This window comes from Schistocerca gregaria, chromosome 8 (assembly GCF_023897955.1).
Source record: "Schistocerca gregaria isolate iqSchGreg1 chromosome 8, iqSchGreg1.2, whole genome shotgun sequence".
NCBI lineage: Eukaryota > Metazoa > Arthropoda > Insecta > Orthoptera > Acrididae > Schistocerca > Schistocerca gregaria.
The window spans coordinates 129965982-129988853 of NC_064927.1; the positions used below are offsets into that span (position 1 = coordinate 129965982).

Sequence of the window (22872 nt, forward strand, 5' to 3'; positions counted from 1 at the left end):
CTAAGGATATCACACACACATCCATTCCTGGGGCAGGATTCGAACCTGCGACCGTAGCGGTCGCTCGGTTCCAGACTGTAGCGCCTAGAACCGCACGGCCACTGCGGCGGGCGCGTAAACCATTAGACAAATTGTTTCTCACATATAGGTTCGTACTGTTTGTAAATAATGTCCTATAAAAATGGTACACACAACGGTGTGCTGTTCAGTTTTCTCCCTTTCCGTTGGTTTCACACAAAAAGGTAAGCTTTATCTATGGCTTTCGGCTTACGATTAGATTTCTACTAACCTGAATCGTCTGAAACATTGTCATCTTACCCGCCCGCAGATTAAAACTAATATACTGTCACTGGAACTACTGTCCCTGTAGGTCCATCAGCAGGAGAAGTCTTTCTCAAACCCCTTCAACAAAGATCCAAATCTATATACCTGTTCATTTTAAGGGACTTAAATTTCCAGAGAATGTTTCATTTGCAGTAACAGTAAACGAGGACCGCGCTCAGGTGTAAAAGGATAGAGAAGTGGGATAGCAGGAGATCGAGAAAGAGAGGGGGATCGGGGTTTGATACATACAGAGAGGGAGGGGAGGAGGAGGGAGCATGGAGGAGGAGGAGATAAAGAGGAGAGGAGGAGTTTAGAGTGTACATTCGATTTCCGCACATATTTAGCAATTGCAAAAAACTGCTGAGTTCGCTAGTAATTCTATAAACGAAGCGATGAAAAAATTGCAATTCACAAAAAAATGTATTTGTTCTTGGTTATTGTTCGTTAGCGTTATTTACAGCTGGGCCTTCGTTGTGTAAAGGGATGATTTGTTCGCTCGGCTGCTGCAGCTGTTTTATCAGTCTCGTCATATGCGTTGTTGCATCGTTAATAGGAGCCCATCGGTTGGCGACTCTGTTAAATGACGGTGTTAAACAGATTTTCGTTTGCGTTGTTGGTGACATTCGCCTCAGGTTTTTGAAGACTAACGCTTTGGTTTGGAAGTTCATGTAGATTTATGCACGTTTTGGTTTTCTCCTTTTATCTTCATGATGGTCCCAGTATATCCTCGGTGTGTCGCAGCTGGAAGTTGGCGTTTATTGTGAGCTATCTCCAGCGAGCAAGAAATGGCTCAAGATCTAGTGCCGTGCTTCAGATTGGTTCAACACGGTTCTCTTGACTCAGATGAGCATCTTGGGGTTTGAATGCTGATTTCTTTCATTTCGCGAGCACTTGAATCAACCATTATGCTATCTGAGCACGTCACCAATGTACGTTGCCACTGTTGCTTCCACCTGTGATTTCTGAAAACTATTACAAGAGGCAACCCCACAGGTTATGTGTCATACTGTGTGTAAAGGTATACATACGAAAATAAGATTCTCTGGAATGCAATGAGTAAGGAATCGGCGAGGATGAAACCAGTTAAGATGGAATGGCATGAAAACCAGTGACAGATTCATAACCTACGCAGTGATTAATATTTTATGAGAAATGGAAATACGTAGCAAACTGTTTAATATGACTGATACAGCAAAGAATATCAGCATCAGACTCACAATCTTGTATGTATTATCAGCTCTTACATTACAGGTTGAGATGTATCAGGTAGTGGGTAAAATTCATTTAATGAAGCGATCGATAGAAATTACAGGAAGTCAACTTAAGCATGTATGACGCGATATAGATGACTACATAAAAGTTATCATTTCAAGCAGTACAGGTAGTTAGTAATAGAAGAATTTCTTTTGAGTTATTGTATGAAATATGTATGTGTAACATAAAGCTATAAACATTCGTCATAGGATTATTTCTTTTTGAACAGAAGACATACTCAGAAATAATAATGAAAGACCTGTTTGTCTGTTACACGCTGTTGTCTTCTATTATACAACCTATTGAATTCATAATGCGGAACATGAAGCTTTGTGAAATTAAGAAAATTTTATTAAGGATTATTTGGATTGAAATTTATTATTAAGCATTTGCGTATCAGTTACCTGTTCTTGGTAATTCGTTTAATTGATAACTTGTCACTTGTAGCAAGGATAAAAGTACAAAAAGACAACAGAAAGAAACAGAGAGTATGTACGAATTCTACGTAGACAAAAGTTATTTCATTTTCTGTCCACCTGGGTAGCTGAGTGGTGACGTATTTGCTCACCATGCACCGGGACCGAGTTCAATTGCTATTTGGTGTGGGTATTTTCTCCGTTCGTGGACTGGGATTGTCCTCATCATCGTTGCGTCATCACCGACACGTAAGTCCCCCGTGTGGCTTCAACGAAATAACACTTGCAAGTAGTTGGCCAAATTTCTCCGAATGGGGCCTTCTGGCCATCATTTACTTTTCAAATATCTTAATAGGAACATTTAATTATCTACTAAAGAAAGAATAACTCATTTAATCAAACAAATACTACCGTTTTGTAGCACTAAAGTAATAGTTTTCAAAAAACTATACGTTTGGTGATATTTGTTTTAATAAGGAAATAACTATAATTAAAAAGTGAAACACTAATTATAAATAGTCGAAAAGCATGCCAACTGCGTAGGCAAAAGTTTTGACATTATTCTGTAGCTCAGTTCTTCAGTCACACTCTTGATAAGACAAGCGTTGGAAAAACGTTTTTCTGATGTGTATTTGTATTTTGACTCGGTCGTTTCCTAAGAAGCGTTTTGAGTTACAAGGAAAATTGACTTGTATTGTTTTATGTCTAGCTTTACGGGTGTCTATACGGGGAAGGAATATGTTAACAGGTTCACCATTTTAAAGGCGTTCCGTTTTCCATTGATTTTATACACGTTTGCTCTTTAGTCATTTAATTTCAGCGTATCTAATTAATTTCACGTGGTAGTATTAATTAAATCCATTTTTGGACGCAGAAAGAAGTTATATGAAAAAACCTCTCCTCTTCCCATTTTTTCCTCTCCTCCCCCACCTCCTCCTCCTCTTACTGCTCCTCCTTCATCTTCCCCCACACCAAGAATTCATCAAAATATCTCCGAAATTCTGTCAATGAAACAAATCGTTCGGTCCATAGCACGTTCCACCCATCACTCCCCTAACTTACGAGAATGCTACGGGAACGCACAGCACCCCGTAAGTCAGATTTGATCTTTGCGACAGTATCTTCAGATTATTTTGGCAGCCGATGAAACTTCGTTGAATGCGCAAAGTTTTCATCTCTACTGTTCTCCACGCAAGTCAGGCGACATGCAGAGGACACTCGGGAACTACGAAGCAGTGGAACTTCGCTCTGGCTGATTTGTTTTCCGTCTCTATTGTTCTCCGAAATAACGAAGGTAAAGTTTCGTCGATTCATTCACGAAACGCAGAGAAACTTCACCCAGGAACCACTGTTCCTTGCTCCGCTCGGAGCTAAATTTTCCTCCTATAGTCCCTCATCGCTCTCTCTCTCTCTCTCTCTCTCTCTCTCTCTCTCTCTCTCTCTCTCTCTGTCTCTCTCTCTCTCTCTCTAACCGTCAGTCTGTTCCCGCCCTCTCCCACTCTTTCAGTCCCCTTACCCCATCTACAAAAACAAACACACACGTACACACCGTAGACTGCCAAGTTTGTATAACATCATGATGTAAAAGCACAGAGTTTTACAAAATGAACATCCTATTGCACAACACATGAATGAAAATGGGAAGTTGGTGTGGATGTTAACTTACATCTAAACTGAAGTTCACAATGGTGCCAGTTGTTAGTTGCAGTTCATTTCGTTGGAGCCTCCGAGGTAAAATTGGTTCGCTCACAGTTACCGGAAAATGCCGAAAATATCGTACAATATTCTGCAAAACTTAATGACGCGGTACATAAAGTAACATAACATTTTAACTGTGGTGTCACCGCCAGACACCACACTTGCTAGGTGGTAGCCTTTAAATCGGCCGCGGTCCGTTAGTATACGTCGGACCCGCGTGTCGCCGCTGTCAGTGATTGCAGACCGAGCGCCGCCACACGGCAAGTCTAGAGAGACTTCCTAGCACTCGCCCAGTTGTACAGCCGACTTTGATAGCGATGGTTCACTGACTAAATAAGCTCTCATTTGCCGAGACGATAGTTAGCATAGCCTTCAGCTACGTTATTTGCTACGACCTAGCAAGGCGTCATTATCTGTTTCTATTGATATTGTGTATCATATACCGTCAAGACCGACGTTCGTCATTAATGGATTAAAGTTAAGTATTCCACCCGCTACGTCCCTTTTTCTCAATTCTAATTCCCTTGTCATGTTCCAGACCTCACGCCAGCCTGCATGAGCTAAAACGCGTGCATTTCGGCCTCCTTTACTAACCCTGTGTTGACGCTCCTGCCTACCACAACACTAACTACTCGGTGAAAAGGACAGTAAGAGCGGAAGCGTGTTGCCAGAGGTCTCCCAGACGTGCATAGAAAACAGGACGTTACGTGGCGTGACGTCAGCGTGGCTATAGCGCCAAATATTTGGACCCACAACACCAGGCAGTTGAAGGATGGAGTGCGGCGAGTGTAGCTCAGCAAGTTGCTAGCTTGTTGCTATCAGCATTATTTCACACGCCTGAGGAGTTTTCCGAACCAGAGGCGCAGCTACCCAAAGGAAAGGAGACCGTCGATTACGGTCAACTACAGCAGCACATGATCAATACATCGTGAAACAGGGAAGAAAGGCTTAACGTCAAACATCGGGTGCAGTTGCAACCACAGTTAACAGGACTATAGACACGCAATCTGACGCATCGCGAATTGTGATTGTAACAATATTAACTTAACACAAGACTTGATTATGTACGTCAGTTTCTAGGTATTAAGGTCTTCAGGACTGTAACAGACCATCCCAGCAATTCTTAATACCTTCAGCTCGACACTACTGATTAGTTTTACATTGTCACCTCATTAGAACTAATCACATGCTTCATGTTGCCGCTTTGCCTAAGCAAAGGTATTTTTTCCAAAGATATTAAGTCACATAAACGGAATGCCGAAAAAGTATGGGAAGGATATTCCCATTTGAAAAGACGCCGCGTGTAACGGCCGAATGATGTGGCTACATGCGGCCCATGGTGCCAGTGTAGGAAGGATATCTGAGCACTCTACCGAAGACAGGTTGAAAGGTTGCTGCACGCCTAAATGTGGAATATGACAGATGTCTTAGTTTGATTTATACTATATTTGTTTCTGAGGTAACTCACCTTGCATTTTCGTACGTCAAATTCAGTTTCCAGACACGTCCTGTAGAGAAAAATCAAAGGCTTCGCCGGATAAAATACATGAAATCATTTTTTAAAAATACACAACTACGCAACTACGGGGATATTAAGCTGCATGAATAGATAAAAGCATGTATGGGTTCGTGAAAGTGGAGTCTTAAACGAGAGGGATTCTTTGTGTCTACTTAATGCAGGTAACCAGCCCTTGCTACACTTTTTATCAGAACAGGTTTTACTTTGAAGTTGCTTACAGGGAGGACATGATGGGCAAAGAACTAATTCGTGTTAATTAGTTTCGAGACTGGTTTCGTTTAATTTGAACTGTTTTATTACACAAAAAATACTTTGGCGTACAACGAGGTTAAGTCCTCTCAATTTATTATTCGACATGTAAGAAACATTAATGATAAATGTCATCCCTTAATATGAATTTAAGCTGACAGACTACAGTTTATTTAATCTTGCACAGTCCTGGTCGGTGGTGAGAAAGTAATAATAGGAGAAAATCGAGGAGCAAATCTCCAAATGCTTGGAACATGTCAGTACATGCAACATAAAAGTAAGCACTTGAAAGTAATATTAGATAAAATAAAATGTTTATAAGCCCAAAGAGGCAAGCCATAATTTTATATAACCGCAATCAACCATATAACACAGGACTAAGCTTAATTTTTCAAGTAACTCCTCAACAAAATAGAAGGAGTAGTCCGTAAAGAAACTCTTCAGTTTCGATTTGAAAGCGCTGGGACTACTGCTAAGATTTTTGAATTCTTGAGGTAGCTTATTGAAAATTCATGCAGCACTATACTGCACACATTTCTGCACAACAGTCAAGGAAGCGCGATCCAAATGCAGATTGGATTTGTGCCGAGTATTAACTGAGTTAAAGCTGCTAATTCTTGGGAATAAGCTGGTACTGTTAACAGGAAGCGACAGTAAAGAATATATATATTGAGAGGCCAACGTCAGAATATTCAGACTAATGAAAACGGGTCGACGAGAGGTTCGCGAATTTACACCAGTTCTGGCTGGAACCGCCCGTTTCTGAGCCAAAATGGGAAGAGTAAAATACTTTTTGTGACAAACTCTCTTACTTCAGAAACCGTTCAAATAGTAAAAGTGGCAGCACTAGGTCTTTGAACAAGATCCTGAATGTGGTCTTTCCACGAAAGTTTACTATTTATCTGAAACCAAGAAATTTGAACTGTTCTTCAAACCAATCGCACACAATTGTGACTCGATGACATGGTGCATTGTCATGAAGTCCATGATTGGTTGCAAATAACCTCCAAGCAGCGGAATATAACCATTTTCAGTTGCACCAGAGGGCCTAATCCATTCCATGTTAAGACAGTCCACACCATTTTGGAGCAACCATCAGTTTGCACAGTGCCTTGTTCACAACTTTCAATTCATGTCTTCGGTGGACTCTGCGCCACACATGAATCCTACCGTCAGCTATCACCAGTTGAAATCTGGATTCATGTAACCAGTCCACGGTTTTCCAGTCGTCTAGGATTCAACCGATTTGGCCACGATCCCAGGAGAGGCGCTGCAGGTGATGCCGTTTTGTTGGCAAAGGAACTCGCGTCGGTCGTCTGCTGCCATAGCCCATTAACGCTGAATTTCTCCGCACTGTCCTAATGGATGCGTTCGTCGTACGTCCCACATTGATTTTTGCGGTTATTTCAAGCAGTGTTACTTCTCTGTTATCACTGACACCTCTACGCAAACGCCACTGCTCTCAGTCGTTAAGTGAGGGCCCTTGCCACTTCATTGTGACACTCTGCTGGATACTGAATTATCTAACTATTTCAAAAACGGAATGTCCCATGCGTCTAGCTCCAACTACTATACCACGTTGAAAGTCTGTTGATTCCCATCCTGCTTCGATAATCACGTCAGAAATCTCTTGACGCGAATCATTTGAGTAGAATGGTAGCTTCGCCAATGCACTGCCCTTTTATACTATCGCCACCCGTATATCGCTGTCCTATGAGTTTTCGTCACCTCAGCGTATATGCACCGGAGAGCGTTTGTTATGATGTGGCCGCCGCAAATGTCACATATGTCGCGTGCTCAAGTGCTCTGGTCAACGACCGAGCAGAGTTCGCTTCTCGGCAAGTGGTGCGGTGTAATGCTGCGCCAGCGTGTTACGGAAAGTGGCCCTCTAACAGCAGGCTTGGCTCTGCAGACTTGTATGGATGGGTCAAGGGAAAAAGCGCGTGTCAAGGAACCAGTCAGATACTTTCGAGATTGAGACAGGTCTCAGAAAAGGGGCTGCTCTCTAATGTGTTCTGTTCATTGTCATCTTACAGAAAGCAATAAGGGAATGTAGGCAGGAGGGAGATGGGCTACGGATGGATGGAATTTCAGTTTTATCGCATAAGCTACTACTACTAAGTGAATCAAACCGTGAGTTGAAACAAACGTACCAGAAAATGGAGAAATACGCTCAGAAGGTTAAGTTAAAAGTGAGTCAAGACAAAACGGAGTTTGTTGTGTTGGCAGAAGAGCCAACACCGTGTTACGAGTAGAGGCCGAAATGCACGCGTGTTAGCTCACGCATGCTGGCGTCAGGAGGGAAGAACTATACTGACATGAGGTCTCGAACATGACAAGGGATAAGAATTCAGAAAGCGGACGTAATTAGTTTGATACTTAACTTTAATCCATTAATGATGAACGTCGCTCTTGACAGTACATGATTCACAATATTACCTGTTTAGAATACATTCTTGAAGAATATGGTGCCTTGCTAGATCGTAGTAAATGACGTAGCTGAAGGCTATGCTAAACTGTCGTCTCTGCAACTGAGAGCGTATGTAGTCAGTGAACCATCGCTCGCAATTTCGGCTGTACAACTGGGGCAAGTGCTGGGGAGTCTCTCTACACTAGACCTGCCGTATTTCGGCGCTCGGTCTGCAATCACTGATAGTGGCGACACGCGGGTATGACGTATACTAACGGACCGCGGCCGATTTAAAGGCTACCACTTAGCAAGTGTGGTGTCTGGTGGTGACACCACAGAGTTCATGCAATTAGGAAGAAGAAGATGAAGAAATCCTCGAAACTGATGACACGAGGTTGAAGAGACTTCACCAGTTCGAATAATTGGGCTCTTGGTTTACCACCAACAGCACAGAAATAGACATCAAAGAAAGAATTGCGGTGTGGGTAAAATGCATGTATTCCCTCGGGGGAACGCTACTCTTAAAATCAATACCAGCGTATACAAAGATGACACAGAGATGTGCACAGTAGTCATGTACTGTCAGAACCCTGCAGCATGATTAAACAATAAAATTAAAAACTATTAATATTTAAAAGCAGAGTAATGAGGAAACACCTTTTCTGTCTCAGAGTAGAATTCACTCTGTCCACCATCAACGTTTTTACCATATACAGTTGCCATTAATGACATGCTATTTACCCCCCTGTCTTTATCGATGTCTTGTCAACCTGTTCCCAACAATCCCGCAGAAGCTGCACAACAGAAGAAGGCTAGCCACGTAGTCCATAAAGTAGAAGAAATACAGGTGAAGAAGGCATTTGAGGGGAAACCAAACACTAGGCAGCCCATAGGACGAACAAGGCGGCGCTGGATGTACGACCTGGCAAAGGACCTGGCAGCCCTGGAGGAACCAAGCACAGAACCGAAAGGAATGGAGGCACGTCGTGAAAGCAATGCGTTGTCTGCAAGGCCTATCAAATCTCACGGTGTAACAGCGCGAGCCCCTGAGTCTTGCTCGAGCCGTTACATAAGGTTCGTACCAAGTTTCACTGCAGTTGCTGCAGGACTAACAGAGCTGTGAACGTCTGCTGTATATACCAGGAATTTAGCTCTACAATCCTCACAGAGATAGATGCTAGAGCTCTTACCTCATGGTAACTGTTATATGCATACTACAGTTCATTTACTACGCTGTAGATGTTCTGTAGTTAGGATGGAAAAGAGCCCCATCCTGTACATACACAAAGCGCTTTTACACTTACTAATTCTAACAAAAAATGAATATGTCATTGTTGATTTTTTCATTACACGTACTCAGATAACATTTTATTGAAGAAAATTACCTTGAGTTTATGATTTTTAGGATGTGGCGGTACGTTCATAACACACGGAATTTCATTCTTGTTATAAATATTTATTTGTGGCGTAATTTGTGGATAACGCTGCTTCTGAAAAGGACTCGGTACATTGTAGCAGTGGCTCTGTTCACGTGACTTTGGCTGTCAGAAACGGTGCGCGGTGATTCGCTGCACTGTGTAGCAATCAAGGACCCGCCTTACGCAAGAGCACTAACGAAAAAAGTGTAACTAATGTGTTGCCTCCTCTGGTCGTAACACGTATGGCTGGGTATGCAAATGAGACGAAAGGGCGCCGTCTCTCTCTCTCTCTCTCTCTTTTTTTTTTTTTCCTTACAGGCTACTGTGCGCCGTATCGTCCGGGACGCGCCTCTTCTCATCTGTTCGCTTGCCTTGCAGCGTGGAGGCGCAGGGAATGAAAGAAAGGCGAGTTTGGCAGTGCCTGTCTGGAGTGACGGGACGGGCTTTTAATGAGCCTCGCCTGGGCGACGGGGGGAAGTTTGTTTTGGCAGGCGGCGGCTGCCGGGTAAACACTTCTGAAGCCCTCGGCATACGTAATGGCTCTAATGGAGGTCTTCCGCGTTGGGCCGAGTTGAGAACTCGTACTCAACTCGCGGAATCTCATCCGCTCCGAGGAAAATACGGGGTTCCCCCATTTTACGTCCTCTCGCACAGTGGGCGCACATACGTAGCTACGCACACAAAGGCTATAATTCGTAATGACATTGTCTGCTCAAATGGCTCTAAACACTATGGGACAGTATCCTGGGTCACCTATCCCCTAGACTTAGAACTACTTAACTAACCTAAGGACATCACACACATCCATGCAGGATCCAAACCTGCCGCCGTAGCAGCAGTGTGGCTTCGGACTGAAGCGCCTAGAACCGCTCTTCCACAGCGGCCGGCCATTGCTGCTATCGAGGCTAAATAGATAATATCCTGAAAAATAATTCAGCAGACGCTACTACTGTGTTGACTACTGTGTACGCATTGTAATGGATTTGTGGGACAGGACTGTCATGTCGGTTCACAAGGGACGTCTATGGGACGGAAGGAAACTTAACCAAAAAATAGATGCTTGTGTACGTTAGACGCAATGTAATGTCAACACAGTGTCATTCGCTTAGCCTACTTCACCCGGCACTTAACGCAGAAACTGAGGTTAAGAGACACTATCTGTGACACAAGTGGTCGGAATATACATTTGTTGGACAAAATCAGCGGAAACAAGATTATAATTCATATCAGATGTCACACTGACAGAGGTTCACGTTATTCGCGCCCTCAATATAATCGTCCGTCATCTCAGTCTCTTTATCTCACAAACAGAGAAGGTTTCGTTCACTTTCGGCCCGTCCATGTTGTCGAATTGTTGGAAGGGCCGCCGTATGGCACGAACGATATTTTCTCTTGTGTTGCATTACGTGCCACGAAGAGGTTCCTTCATTTGTCGAACTGGAAGTAATCGTACGGACTCATATGGGATGAATACAGTAGATGTTCCATTACCTCCAACCTTCGTGTACCTAGGAGCTCCTGCAAGGAGTTCGCCGTTTGACACTTCAGTACCAGAAGGAAGCACTGTTGTGTGCTCTGACCACATGTCAACACAATCTTGATCCACGCACGTAGTTTGTGTTTCGTAGACAGTACTGTTACGGCGTTCCAAGTGGTCTTCCGTACTTTCATACAGTTCATACTGCAACTCATTCAAACACAGCCAACTCTGCCCACTGAACTACTGCAACAGAACTTCCGCTATCAGATACAGACAGTGGAAATACCATGTGACATACATTTTTCACGTTAAAGCGGTGTTCCCACTACATTATGTCCAATCCAAGAGCTACAAGTGATAGTAGAAATGAACAGTAACCGAAACAAAATTCATAATGGGTGTTCTTGACGGAGGTAGTAGGTACATTTCCGCCCTTTCTGAAATCTGAAAGAATAGAGAAAGTGGCTCCGAGATATTTCATAACGTGAAAATTTAGCAGATACATAAAATATACAGGATGATTCAGGAAATGTTTTAAAAACTAACATGGCAAATGGGGCATACAGGAATAATCAATAATCTTATAAGAGCAGGAGGTCGCAAAGACCTATCTGGCATAGAATTAGAATTATATACACTCCTGGAAATGGAAAAAAGAACACATTGACACCGGTGTGTCAGAACCACCATACTTGCTCCGGACACTGCGAGAGGGATGTACAAGCAATGATCACACGCATGGCACAGCGGACACACCAGGAACCGCGGTGTCGGCCGTCGAATGGCGCTAGCTGCGCAGCATTTGTGCACCGCCGCCGTCAGTGTCAGCCAGTTTGCCGTGGCATACGGAGCTCCATCGCAGTCTTCAACACTGGTAGCATGCCACGACAGCGTGGACGTGAACCGTATGTGCAGTTGACGGACTTTGAGCGAGGGCGTATAGTGGGCATGCGGGAGGCCGGGTGGACGTACCGCCGCATTGCTCAACACGTGGGGCGTGAGGTCTCCACAGTGCCGTAGGGGACCGTACCGCCACTTCCCAGCAAACTAGGGACACTGTTGCTCCTGGGGTATCGGCGAGGACCATTCGCAACCGTCTCCATGAAGCTGGGCAACGGTCCCGCACACCGTTAGGCCGTCTTCCGCTCACGCTCCAACATCGTGCAGCCCGCCTCCAGTGGTGTCGCGACAGGCGTGAATGGAGGGCCGAATGGAGACGTGTCGTCTTCAGCGATGAGAGTCGCTTCTGCCTTGGTGCCATTGATGGTCGTATGCGTGTTTGGCGCCGTGCAGGTGAGCGCCACAATCAGGACTGCATACGACCGAGGCACACAGGGCCAACACCCGGTATCATGGTGTGGGGAGCGATCTCCTACACTGGCCGTACACCTCTGGTGATCGTCGAGGGGACACTGAATAGTGCACGGTACATCCAAACCGTCATCGAACCCATCGTTCTACCATTCCTAGACCGGCAAGGGAATTTGCTGTTCCAACAGGACAATGCACGTCCGCATGTATCCCGTGCCACCCAACGTGCTCTAGAAGGTGTAAGTCAACTACCCTGGCCAGCAAGATCTCCGGATCTGTCCCCCATTGCTCATGTTTGGGACTGGAAGAAGCGTCGTCTCACGCGGTGTGCACGTCCAGCACGAACGCTGGTCCAACTGAGGCACCAGGTGGAAATGGCATGGCAAGCCGTTCCACAGGACTACATCCAGCATCTCTACGATCGTCTCCATGGGAGAATAGCAGCCTGGATTGCTGCGAAAGGAGGAATACACTGTACTAGTGCCGACATTGTGCATGCTCTGTTGCCTGTGTCTATGTGCCTGTGGTTCTGTCAGTGTGATCATGTGATGTATCTGACCCCAGGAATGTGTCAATAAAGTTTCCCCTTCCTGGGACAATGAATTCACGGTGTTCTTATTTCAATTTCCAGGAGTGTATTAACATCCTCAGCTGCTGACGGTCGTTGATACATATCAACGGGGACAGGTGAAAACATGTACCCCGACCAGAACTCTAACCCGGGATCTCCTGCTTACATGACAAATGCTCTATCCATTTTTTTTAAATCTCATCTTTTTGGTTTTCGTTCGTTGTATCTGCTCGGGGCGGACGTCACAAAACACCCATTTCAGTTTATCGTTGATCCATTAACTCAGTTTCTTTTATTACAGAAGGCAGCTAACCCTGTGACACAACACACTGAATTACCGTGCCCGCAAAATGAGGAATGCTTCACGATTTTGCGTGTGATCCTTGCGCAGGGACCATGTTAATCTTCTCTGTAGTACATGTATCGCCGAAGCGATTACGTCCACCTGAGCCACGGAGGGCATAGAGGATAGTGCGACTGCAGGGACTATCTTGCGCACGCCTCAAGCGAGTCCCACATTCTCACCTATGTCCACACACTACATTGGTAGCGTCCCTACCCAACACACATTACTCGTGGAAGACATTCCTACCAAGTCCCGTAGGAGATCGGGTAATATGTGGACATTCGCACAGAAGGAGGAGGTAATGGCCGGTATTGCCAGAACTATATACTTATATGGATACAGTGTCTGTCCTTTCGGACATGTCCGAAAGAACAGACAACATATCCACATAAGTATAATCTGGCATAGGGCTGCAGTTGTTTAGTAACATGTTATAAATAGACACCCACTGCAGGAAATGCTCAAGGTTTTGTCCAGATTCATCGAGACATGTTTGACATTGTCGCTTCGTCGTATGAGGGACCCTGATAACTGATGTGTTTGGAAGATATCCTGCTGCCGCAACAATTCTGCCCACTGGAACGTCATGCAGCATATCTGACAGAACCTCCTAAAGGAATACGAGATACCTGCGACCATCAAGTCGGTGTAGGAGAATGTACGGCTCAATTACAGTCTCCAACGATGCCACAACACACATGGCGTTTGCGAACTACGGTTCCCGTGTGATTGATTGTTGATCCTTGTTGAATGGCCCATGTGCCACGTAATTTTGCAAACATTTTTAACCACCATGTATAAGTACAAACACGTCAAAGAATCTTTAACTTCTGTTATCCTAATTTATTTGTAATATTACGTCGATTATTTTTACGATGGATCCGTCTAATTACACCCGAGCAAAACAATTTCCTTTCTGTTATTCGCGTTTCGCCTTTATTACCAATGCCATCTTCAGTGGTTTGAAATATTCACATATTTGTGGTAACCTGACATTGTCAGCAGAAGAGCGATCTCTTATTATGTAAAACATAATCTTCTTGTCTGACATGCCTCGTTTGTCCGGACCACACTAATTATACGTATGGACTACTACTTTCAGCAAAGATGTACCACGTTAGTCTCAGTTAGAAATAGAAACCAAAATTTACACAGGTTTCAGCCGAAATAATTTGCCTTTCTTCAGAAGCGAGAGACACTAAACTACTGCATCCCACAGTTTGGCCGTTTCAATTATGAAACTGTAGCACCGTAGTAACCAGTCATAATCTACATTACTAGTGACGACAACACGATATTTCGGCGGACCATCTGGCCGCCATCTTCAGGTGAGATTGAGTGCACAATCACGCCGGAACTGAAGAGAGCTCAGCTTCGGCGGCTCCTTCATACCGCGGGTACTGTGAGGCGAAGAATTGCAGCAGCGCCTGCGGTGAAAACTGTCAAAAGCGAGGAATCGCAAAATTAAAATGCAGCCGGTCTGAAACCAGAACGTTGTTATCTGTGATATAGTACGATTCCACGTCTTATTTAAAGGAAAACCTTTATCTGTATTAATAATATCATCGGACAGACGTATTTCAATTGATTCTTTCAGTACGCAATCCCGGTAACGGGAAGCCGAGGCAATAATTTTCGTCTCATTATACGACATATTGTGCCCTTCATTACGACTGTATTCAGCAACCGCTGATTTTTCCGGCTGGAGCAGACGTGTATGCCGTTGATGTTCCACGCATCGATCTTGAACTGAACGAACAGTCTGTCCAATGTAGGCCTCTCCGCAGTGACAGGGAATCTTGTATACCCCAGGCTTCCTCAGTCCCAAACCATCTTTAACCGATCCAAGGGGGGGATATAGTTTTGTCCAAATGCATAAGGACGCTTTTAATATCATATTTCCTGAGGATTATTGAAATTTTCGAAGAATCAATTGAAATACGTCTGTCTGATGATATTACTAATGGAGATAAAGGTTTTCCTTTAAGTAAGACGTGGAATCCTAGTTTATCACAGATAACAACGGTCTGGTTTCCTACCGGCTGCATTTTAATTTTGCGATTCCTCGCTTTTGACAGTTTTCACCGCAGGCGCTCCTGCAATTCTTCGTCTCACAGAGGGCAGCTCCTCCGTTGCTCGCGCACGCGCTTGGCCAGTACCTGCGGAATAAAGGAGCCGCCGAAGCTGAGGTCTCTTCACAGTCTGCGCTGAGATGTCGGAGCGAGAGGATGTCCGTACAGCGAAGGGTGTGGCGGATCGCCGTCCGGCAGAGCTTGCTTTGCCGGCGGCCCCATCCGGCCCCCCACCTAAGACGACCAAGGCATCGTCAATGGACACGACTATGGATTTCGAGTCGGCTGCACTGCAAGTACCGCTGCCCGAATCAGACGACGAGACGGCGGCACGACATGAAGCGTCCACCTCCACCAGGACGACGAAAAGAAGGGCGACCACCACCACACGAACTACTCGAGCCCCTCCTAAGGGAAAGAAGGCAAAACCGGCGGATGTCGTCGTCGATGAGGAAGGTTTTCAACTCGTCAAACGGCCGGCCAGGAAGGCTCAACTGTCATCTGCACCGCCGGTTCCGAAGACAAACAGTTATGATGAGCTCGCTGAAGGTGTGGAGTTACCTACTCAGAAGAGTGAACCAAGGCCGCCGCCTATTGTGGTCCAACATACTGAAGACTACGACGGCCTCTACAGGATGCTGCTTCGTCTTGTTGGCCAAGACAACGTTGTCATCAAGCCTGCTGGCACCAACCCGTACAAGGTCACACTGAAAACAGCTGATGACTACAGAAAGGTTACGGCTGCGTTCGGAGAACAGGAAAAGCCGTTCTACACTTATCCGTCGGCAACGGACAAGACGCTAAAGATCGTCTTTCGAGGGCTCCCTCGAAACTACAGCCTGGATCACATCCGGCAGCAACTGGAGGATTTGGACTCAGGTCGATAACCCGCCTACCGTCTCGCCGAACCAGAAAGGAGACGCCGCTGGTCCTAGTGGTCACTTGTGATATCCCACACAACCGTGGGCTGTGGCAGGTCACGAAGATAGCGGCGACACCAGTCACTACAGAAAAACTCCGCTCGAATAGGGGAGAACCTCAGTGCTACAACTGCCAAATGGTTGGGCATGTAGCACGGTTCTGCACGCTACCCCCACGCTGTGTTAAGTGTGCAGGGGAGCACGCTAGTCGCGACTGCACACGGCAGCGGACAGATGGACCGCCCAAATGCGCTGGATGTGGAGGAGAACATGTTGCCTCTTACCGCGGCTGTTCCAGCTTCCAACGGGCTGCGGCACGGAGCCGTGGCCAGCGCCCTGGCTCAATAAAGCGGCCTGCACCAGTCAGACCTGGAGTCTGTTTTGCTGCTGCTGTTTCCCCTGGCTCCTCTCCGCAGGCCCCCGTACCTGCGACGGCGCCAGCCACTGTTGCAGCAGCTGCAGACAACAAGAAGGCCCGCCGTCCACGAGGCACAGCGCGACCACCAGCACTGCGTCCTGATCAGCAACAGAGTGAAGACCAGGGACAACACGACCGCTCCCAACAGGGACGCCAGGCTGTCGTCGTGGAAACCCCAGCTCAACACCCACACGCTGCATCTGCACCATCCCAGGCGGCCGATTCCAGCATGGAAGAAATGAAGCTCCTCCTGCAAGAACTTCGGGAGCTTCTCAGGGATATCCCGCGGCAACTCATCGCCGCTGTTAGTGCAGCCGTTCAGGCAGTCACCACCGGACCACTGATGACCCAGCATGGCCCGTAGTCAACGAGGAGTCACTGTATGCGTGTGGAATGCCCAGGGCATCCGCACCCAAGATGGCGAATTTCGTCAGCTGCTGCGAGATGAAGCCGTTGACATTTGCCTCGTCTCGGAGACTTTTCTCAAGCCTGGAGTTCACGTCGGAGCAGCGAACTATGTGTGCTATCGGACTGACAGACCAACTCATGGTGGTGGTACTGCGGTCTACGTCCGGACTTCACTGGCGCACCATCAGATTCAGCTTCCGCCACTACAAGCGATGGAGGCAACTGCTGTAGCTGTTGACACCTCACATGGGCGCATCACGTTTGTGGCTGTCTACCGTCCACCTGGCAGGCAGTTACTCCAACAGGACGTTGAAGCGCTGCTGACATTACCTGGAAAGGTCTTTGCCGGCGGTGATTTTAATGCAAAACATACTGAATGGCATTCTCGTCTTACCAACAACTACGGACGAAAACTTCTCCGAGTCGCACAGCGGTGGAACGCCATCATCCTCGGACCTCATGATCCCACCCACTTTCCTAACAATGGTGGACTTCCAGACGTTCTCGACATTGCGGTGGCCAAGGGGGTGCCCTATGTTATATCTGCCAGCACTCGCAACGCCTTATCCTCGGACCATGTTCCAGTTATCTTTGACATCGATGTCGATGCTCAGCCAGTGTCGCGGAGAGGAATCCAGACCAGGAACACCAACTGGATCCGATACCAGGAGCTGATCGCTGAGGGCCTCCGAGATGCACCAGATGCTGCTGAGGTTGGAGTTGATGGCTATGCCCGATTCCTTCAAGACTGTGCTATACAGGCGGTGCACCGGGCCACACCGCGGCCGCGATCTGAACCACCTGACCGATCTCGGCAACTGCCACCACATCTAATGGAGGCGATAACCACCAAAAATCGCCTATTCCGTGAATGGCAGCTGACACGAAACGCAGCAACGAAGAGGGCACTAAACCGGATGAGGAGAGAGATAAAGGTTGCCGTTGCAAATCACTGCCATCAGGAATGGTCCCACCGCCTGGCCACTCTTCGGGTTGATGATAGTACTGCTTGGAAAGCCACGCAGTTCTTCCTCCGCCGATGACAGAGGATACCGCCGCTACAAGTCGGTCAAAACATCGCCAGCAGCCCAGCGGACAAATCCAACGCCATCGCTGATGTTTTTGAACGAAATTTCCAGCCCATCATGGACCCCATGGATCCGGATCACATTCGACTGGTTACACAACGTCTTCCAGTATTCCTCAATGCACCTGTGGGCGACGATCACATCGAAGAGGTGGATGCTGATGAAGTCTCCGTAGAACTTCGGCGACTCAACAAGCGCAAGGCGGGAGGCCCTGACCAGCTCACCATTGAAATGCTGCGACAGATGCCACCAGCAGCCACAGAACACCTGGCTCGACTTTTCAACAACATTTTCCGCACTGGACACTATCCTCAAGCATGGAAACATGCGGAGGTAGTGCCCATCCAGAAGCCTGGGAAGGACCCTCGTTTACAAAGTAGCTACAGGCCCATCAGCTTACTACCAGCGGTCAGCAAGGTCTTTGAAAGACTTTATCTCAGACGCTTACAACGTCACATTCAGGAAGAACGTCTGCTGCCAGACGAACAATGTGGTTTTCGCCCTGGTCATGCAACAACGCACCAACTGCTTCGACTAGTCGAAGAGGCCCTTGATGCCATTGAACGACGGGAGTTATTCGGGGCCATCTTCCTGGATGTGTCACGGGCGTTCGATTCTGTATGGCATGAGGGGCTCCTTTTCAAGCTTCTGGACCTCGGTGTGCCCCTACCGCATGTCCGCCTCCTACAGAAGCTTCCATGTCCGCACGGAGGACTTGTCGACGTGCCGTCTGGTCAGGGCTGGAGTTCCCCAAGGCTCCGTCCTCGGCCCCATACTCTACATCCTGTATACTGCAGACATGCCGCGGATGGACAGGGTCCACTATTCCCTCTACGCAGATGATACGGCGATGTACGCAAGGAGCATGAATGCAGCTCTACTCCAACGACGCATGCAAGCAGCAGCTGACACACTTAGTCAGTGGGCCAGGAGGTGGCGCCTCAGCTTCAATGGGGCTAAGACGCAAGCCCTCCTCATCACGAAGAAACATATTCCAGCTGCTCTACCGCAGATCACCATTAGGGGAACCGCCGTACCTTGGGGCACTACAGCAAAGTACCTGGGTGTGACGCTGGATAGAGGGCTCACTTGGAGACAACACATCGATGATATAGTCAAAAAGGTCAGGGGTAGAATGACACAGCTCTACCCCTTCCTCAATCCATCAACTGCACTCCCACCTGACCTGGGTGTAGCGATGTATCTGACTCTAATCCGTCCACTCATCGACTACGCCGCTGTGGTTTGGGGCAACGCCGCAGCGAGCCACGTCGGAAGACTACAACGACTCCAAAACCGGATCCTACGGCTGGCGTTGCACCTCCCTCGGGACTTACCGTCGGACGACATTAACCGAGTCTCGAACATTCCAACTGTTAGAGAGAGGTTTCGCCAGGCTGCACGACTCTTCTACGAGAAGACCATGCAGTCAACAAATCCGCTCCTCCGAGCACTAGGCCACCGTGTGCAGCGTCTCAACGCCACCAGATGGCCACACCTGCTTCGCGACCAATAAGTTGCAAGCACGCCAGGAACGCCGTCCCAGCAGACTGAAAGGACATAAACACAACGAAAGGACAACCCACACACACCGCCAGCTTGGAGGAATAGCCAACCAGCTTAGACTCCACCGAACAACAGAGACCAATCTGTCTCTGTCAGGCTGAAGCTAGCTAGGTCTCTTCAGTTCCGGCGTGATCGTGCACTCAATCTCACCTGAAGATGGCCAGATGCTCCGCTGAAATATCTTGTTGTCGCTAGGACGATGGAACCCGGCTGCAAACCCGTGAAAATCGTCAGTATTTGATACGCCGGGAAAATCTACGTTATCACATCAAGAACCTCTACGGGGAGGAGATGGTTGTTCTTGTGAAGAAATTTGATAAATTATGCAAGAAGGAAGGAAAATTGCTGTGAGCACTGGTGTTCTTACTGAGATACAGGGATGAAGGTTTCATTCCGAAATTTGCTAAAATTTCTCATTTTATTGACACTGACATTACTAAAAATATCATGAAACGTGCTAGTTTTGCTTTGATACGTGAGAGAATTCGTTTTACACGTCGACAGTTGGATTCAGTATCCAAAGATTTGTGTTTTTTACATTTGGAACTTTCTTCACGTCTGTCTTCTGCATCCTGGAATTGGGTTGACGAAGCCTCATGGGCCTATTCGGAGTCTACTCAGAAAAATACTGTGAAGAAACAATCTTCTAAATTTCATCGACTTCGCCAAAACCATCCACATTTGATGACATCAGTCGCTGCCGGACTGTTATTAATTTTACCGATAAGACATTGGACGAAGCCACTTTGTAGGTTTTGGAGAAAGGCTTGAATTTCGTTCCCACACCGAGACATTTGCGTACTGTCGATATTATTAGTGCTGAAGATCGGGCAGAAGAAATAAGACACGAAGTGTGTAATCATCTTCGTCGAGCACCACCACCACGGAAAAACATTTCTCCTAGTGAAAGGAAGGCCATTCGGTCACTTAGGGGAGATACGGATATTTTAATTCTTCCTTCTAATAAAGGCAGTGCTACTGTTCTTCTTACTCGTGAAGATTATCTGGCAAAAATTGCTTGTTTGTTGGAGGATTCTTCATACCGTAAGCTACGGAGCGATCCTACCGATCGGATCAAGCGGAAGACCATCTTTCTTATTAAGAAGAGATCATTGCCTGAGGATATCATTAAAAAAACTTCATCCAGGGGCGGCAGTACCACCCAGGTTGTATGGTCTACCTGATGTACATAAACCTGGGGCACCTCTTCCTCCGATCGTTCGTAATCTGGGCGCCCCTACTTATAATTTGGCCAAATATCTTGCTTCTGTTCTGAGCCCACACGTTGGGAAGTGTGAACACCACATATCCAACTTGTCCGATTTTATTCAACGCCTGACGTCTCTTCACCCTGGATCATCTGAACTTCTAGTGAGCTTTGACGTTGTTTCGCTTTTTACTCAGGTTCCTCTGGAGGAATCTTTATTGCTAATTGGTCAGCTCTTGGATGACAAAACTAGTGAGCTGTGTCACCATGTATTGACATCGACGTATTTTTTATTTAATGAAGCAATTTTTGAACACACTGACGGTGTCGCTATGGGGAGTCCTTTTTCCCCTATTGTCGCCAATCTCTTTATGGAAGATTTTTAGCATATGGCACTTAGGACATCTTCTCTTAAACCAACAAATTTTTTGAGATACGTGGATGATATTTTTATCGTTTGGCCACATGGAATGGAATATCTTCATCGATTCTTAGATCATTTTAACTGTCTTCATCCACGAATCAAATTTACGATGGAAATTGAAAAAAATGGCAAATTACCTTTTTTGCATGTCTTAGTACATAAGAAAGAAAATGAGACTTGGGGACACAGTGTATACCGAAAACCTATGCATGCGGACCGCTACCTCCATGCCACAAGTTGTCATCCACAACATCAACGCTTGGGAGTTTGAGGCACACTGGTCAGGAGGGCTTATGCTGTTTCGGATTCCGATAACTTGAAACAGGATTTGGATCACCTTAAGCTTGTTTTCAGGCATAATGGGTATTCTGATCACCAAATTACTCGTGCTTTTCAATTTGGACCCCCACGAGAACCAACAGTGGACACTTATAAATCAGTTGCTTTTTTACCCTTCGTGGGAAGTATTTCTCCGAAAATTTCAAGAATCCTCAGGAAATATGATATTAAAAGCGTCCTTGTGCCTTTGGCCAAAACTAGACCCCTCTAGGATCGGTTAAATATGATTTGGGTCTGAAGAAGCCTGGGGTATACAAGATTCCCTGTCACTGCGGAAAGGCCTACATTGGACAGACTGTTCGTTCAGTTCAAGATCGATGCGTGGAACATCAACGGCATACACGTCTGCTCCAGCCGGAAAATTCAGCGGTTGCTGAACACAGTCGTAATGAAGGGCACAGTATGTCGTATAATGAGACGCAAATTATTGCCTAGGCTTCCCGTTACTATGATTGCGTATTGAAAGAATCAATTGAAATACGTCTGTCTGATGATATTATTAATAGAGATAAAAGTTTTCCTTTAAGTAAGACGTGGAATCCTATTTTATCACAGATAACAACGGTCTGGTTTCCTACCGGCTGCATATTAATTTTGCGATTCCTCGCTTTTGACAGTTTTCACCGCAGACGCTGCTGCAATTCTCTGCCTCACAGAGGGCAGCTCTTACGTTGCTGGCGCACGCGCAACGGCCAGTACCCGCGGTATGAAGGAGCCGCAGAAGCAGAGGTCTGTTCAGTTCCGGCGTGATTGTGCACTCAATCTCACCTGAAGATGGCGGCCAGATGGTCCGCCGAAATATCGTGTTGTCGTCAGGAGGATGGAACCCGTCTGAAAACCCGTGAAAATCACCAGTATTTGATACACTGGGAAAATCTACATTATCACAATATTGTCCCATTACGAATATTTATCTGCTAATGGCATGATGAATGGGTATGTAGCCCACAATCATATTCCATTATGGATACAAGTATCCAGATTGGCTAGAAGTGACAAGTAATATCTAAGAAGTGGGATAAAAGAGATCGTTTCACGTGATGCAAAAACTTAACGGCTGGTGGTAACATGAGAGGGTGTACAATCCCAAGGTACTAATAACATAGAGACCTATTCTGGTCAAACGTTAAATGCAGGCCATAAGACGTTCTTAAAATGAGTAAATTTTAATGTGTCGCTAATGTGGTTTCGCATTAATCATATGTAGCTACATATGCATTCGCTCATGAGAAGGTGTTCGTCCCCATAGAGCGGTTCGGAGAGTCGCAAAACATTTTCTTCGCTTCTGTGATACTCTCAATCGCGATGTGCAGAAGGAGATTCTGTTTGCAATTGCACGACCCACTTATGTGCCTGCCGAACGTACTTAGGCCACTCGTTCTGTTGCGCAGCGACTCGGATGTGCTGATATTTAACTTCAGACATTTCAGCCTG

At 46.4% G+C, this 22872-nt stretch overlaps 1 protein-coding gene and 1 pseudogene across 1 annotated transcript in view; one reads left to right on the forward strand and one right to left on the reverse strand.

The window, feature by feature from the left end:
• The window catches only part of LOC126284071 (calcium/calmodulin-dependent protein kinase kinase 1), a 1500861-nt gene that overhangs the window by 265409 nt on the left and 1212580 nt on the right, over positions 1-22872 (forward strand). The window lies entirely within an intron of this gene.
• On the reverse strand, positions 12997-13086 carry LOC126285656 (U6 spliceosomal RNA; annotated as a pseudogene).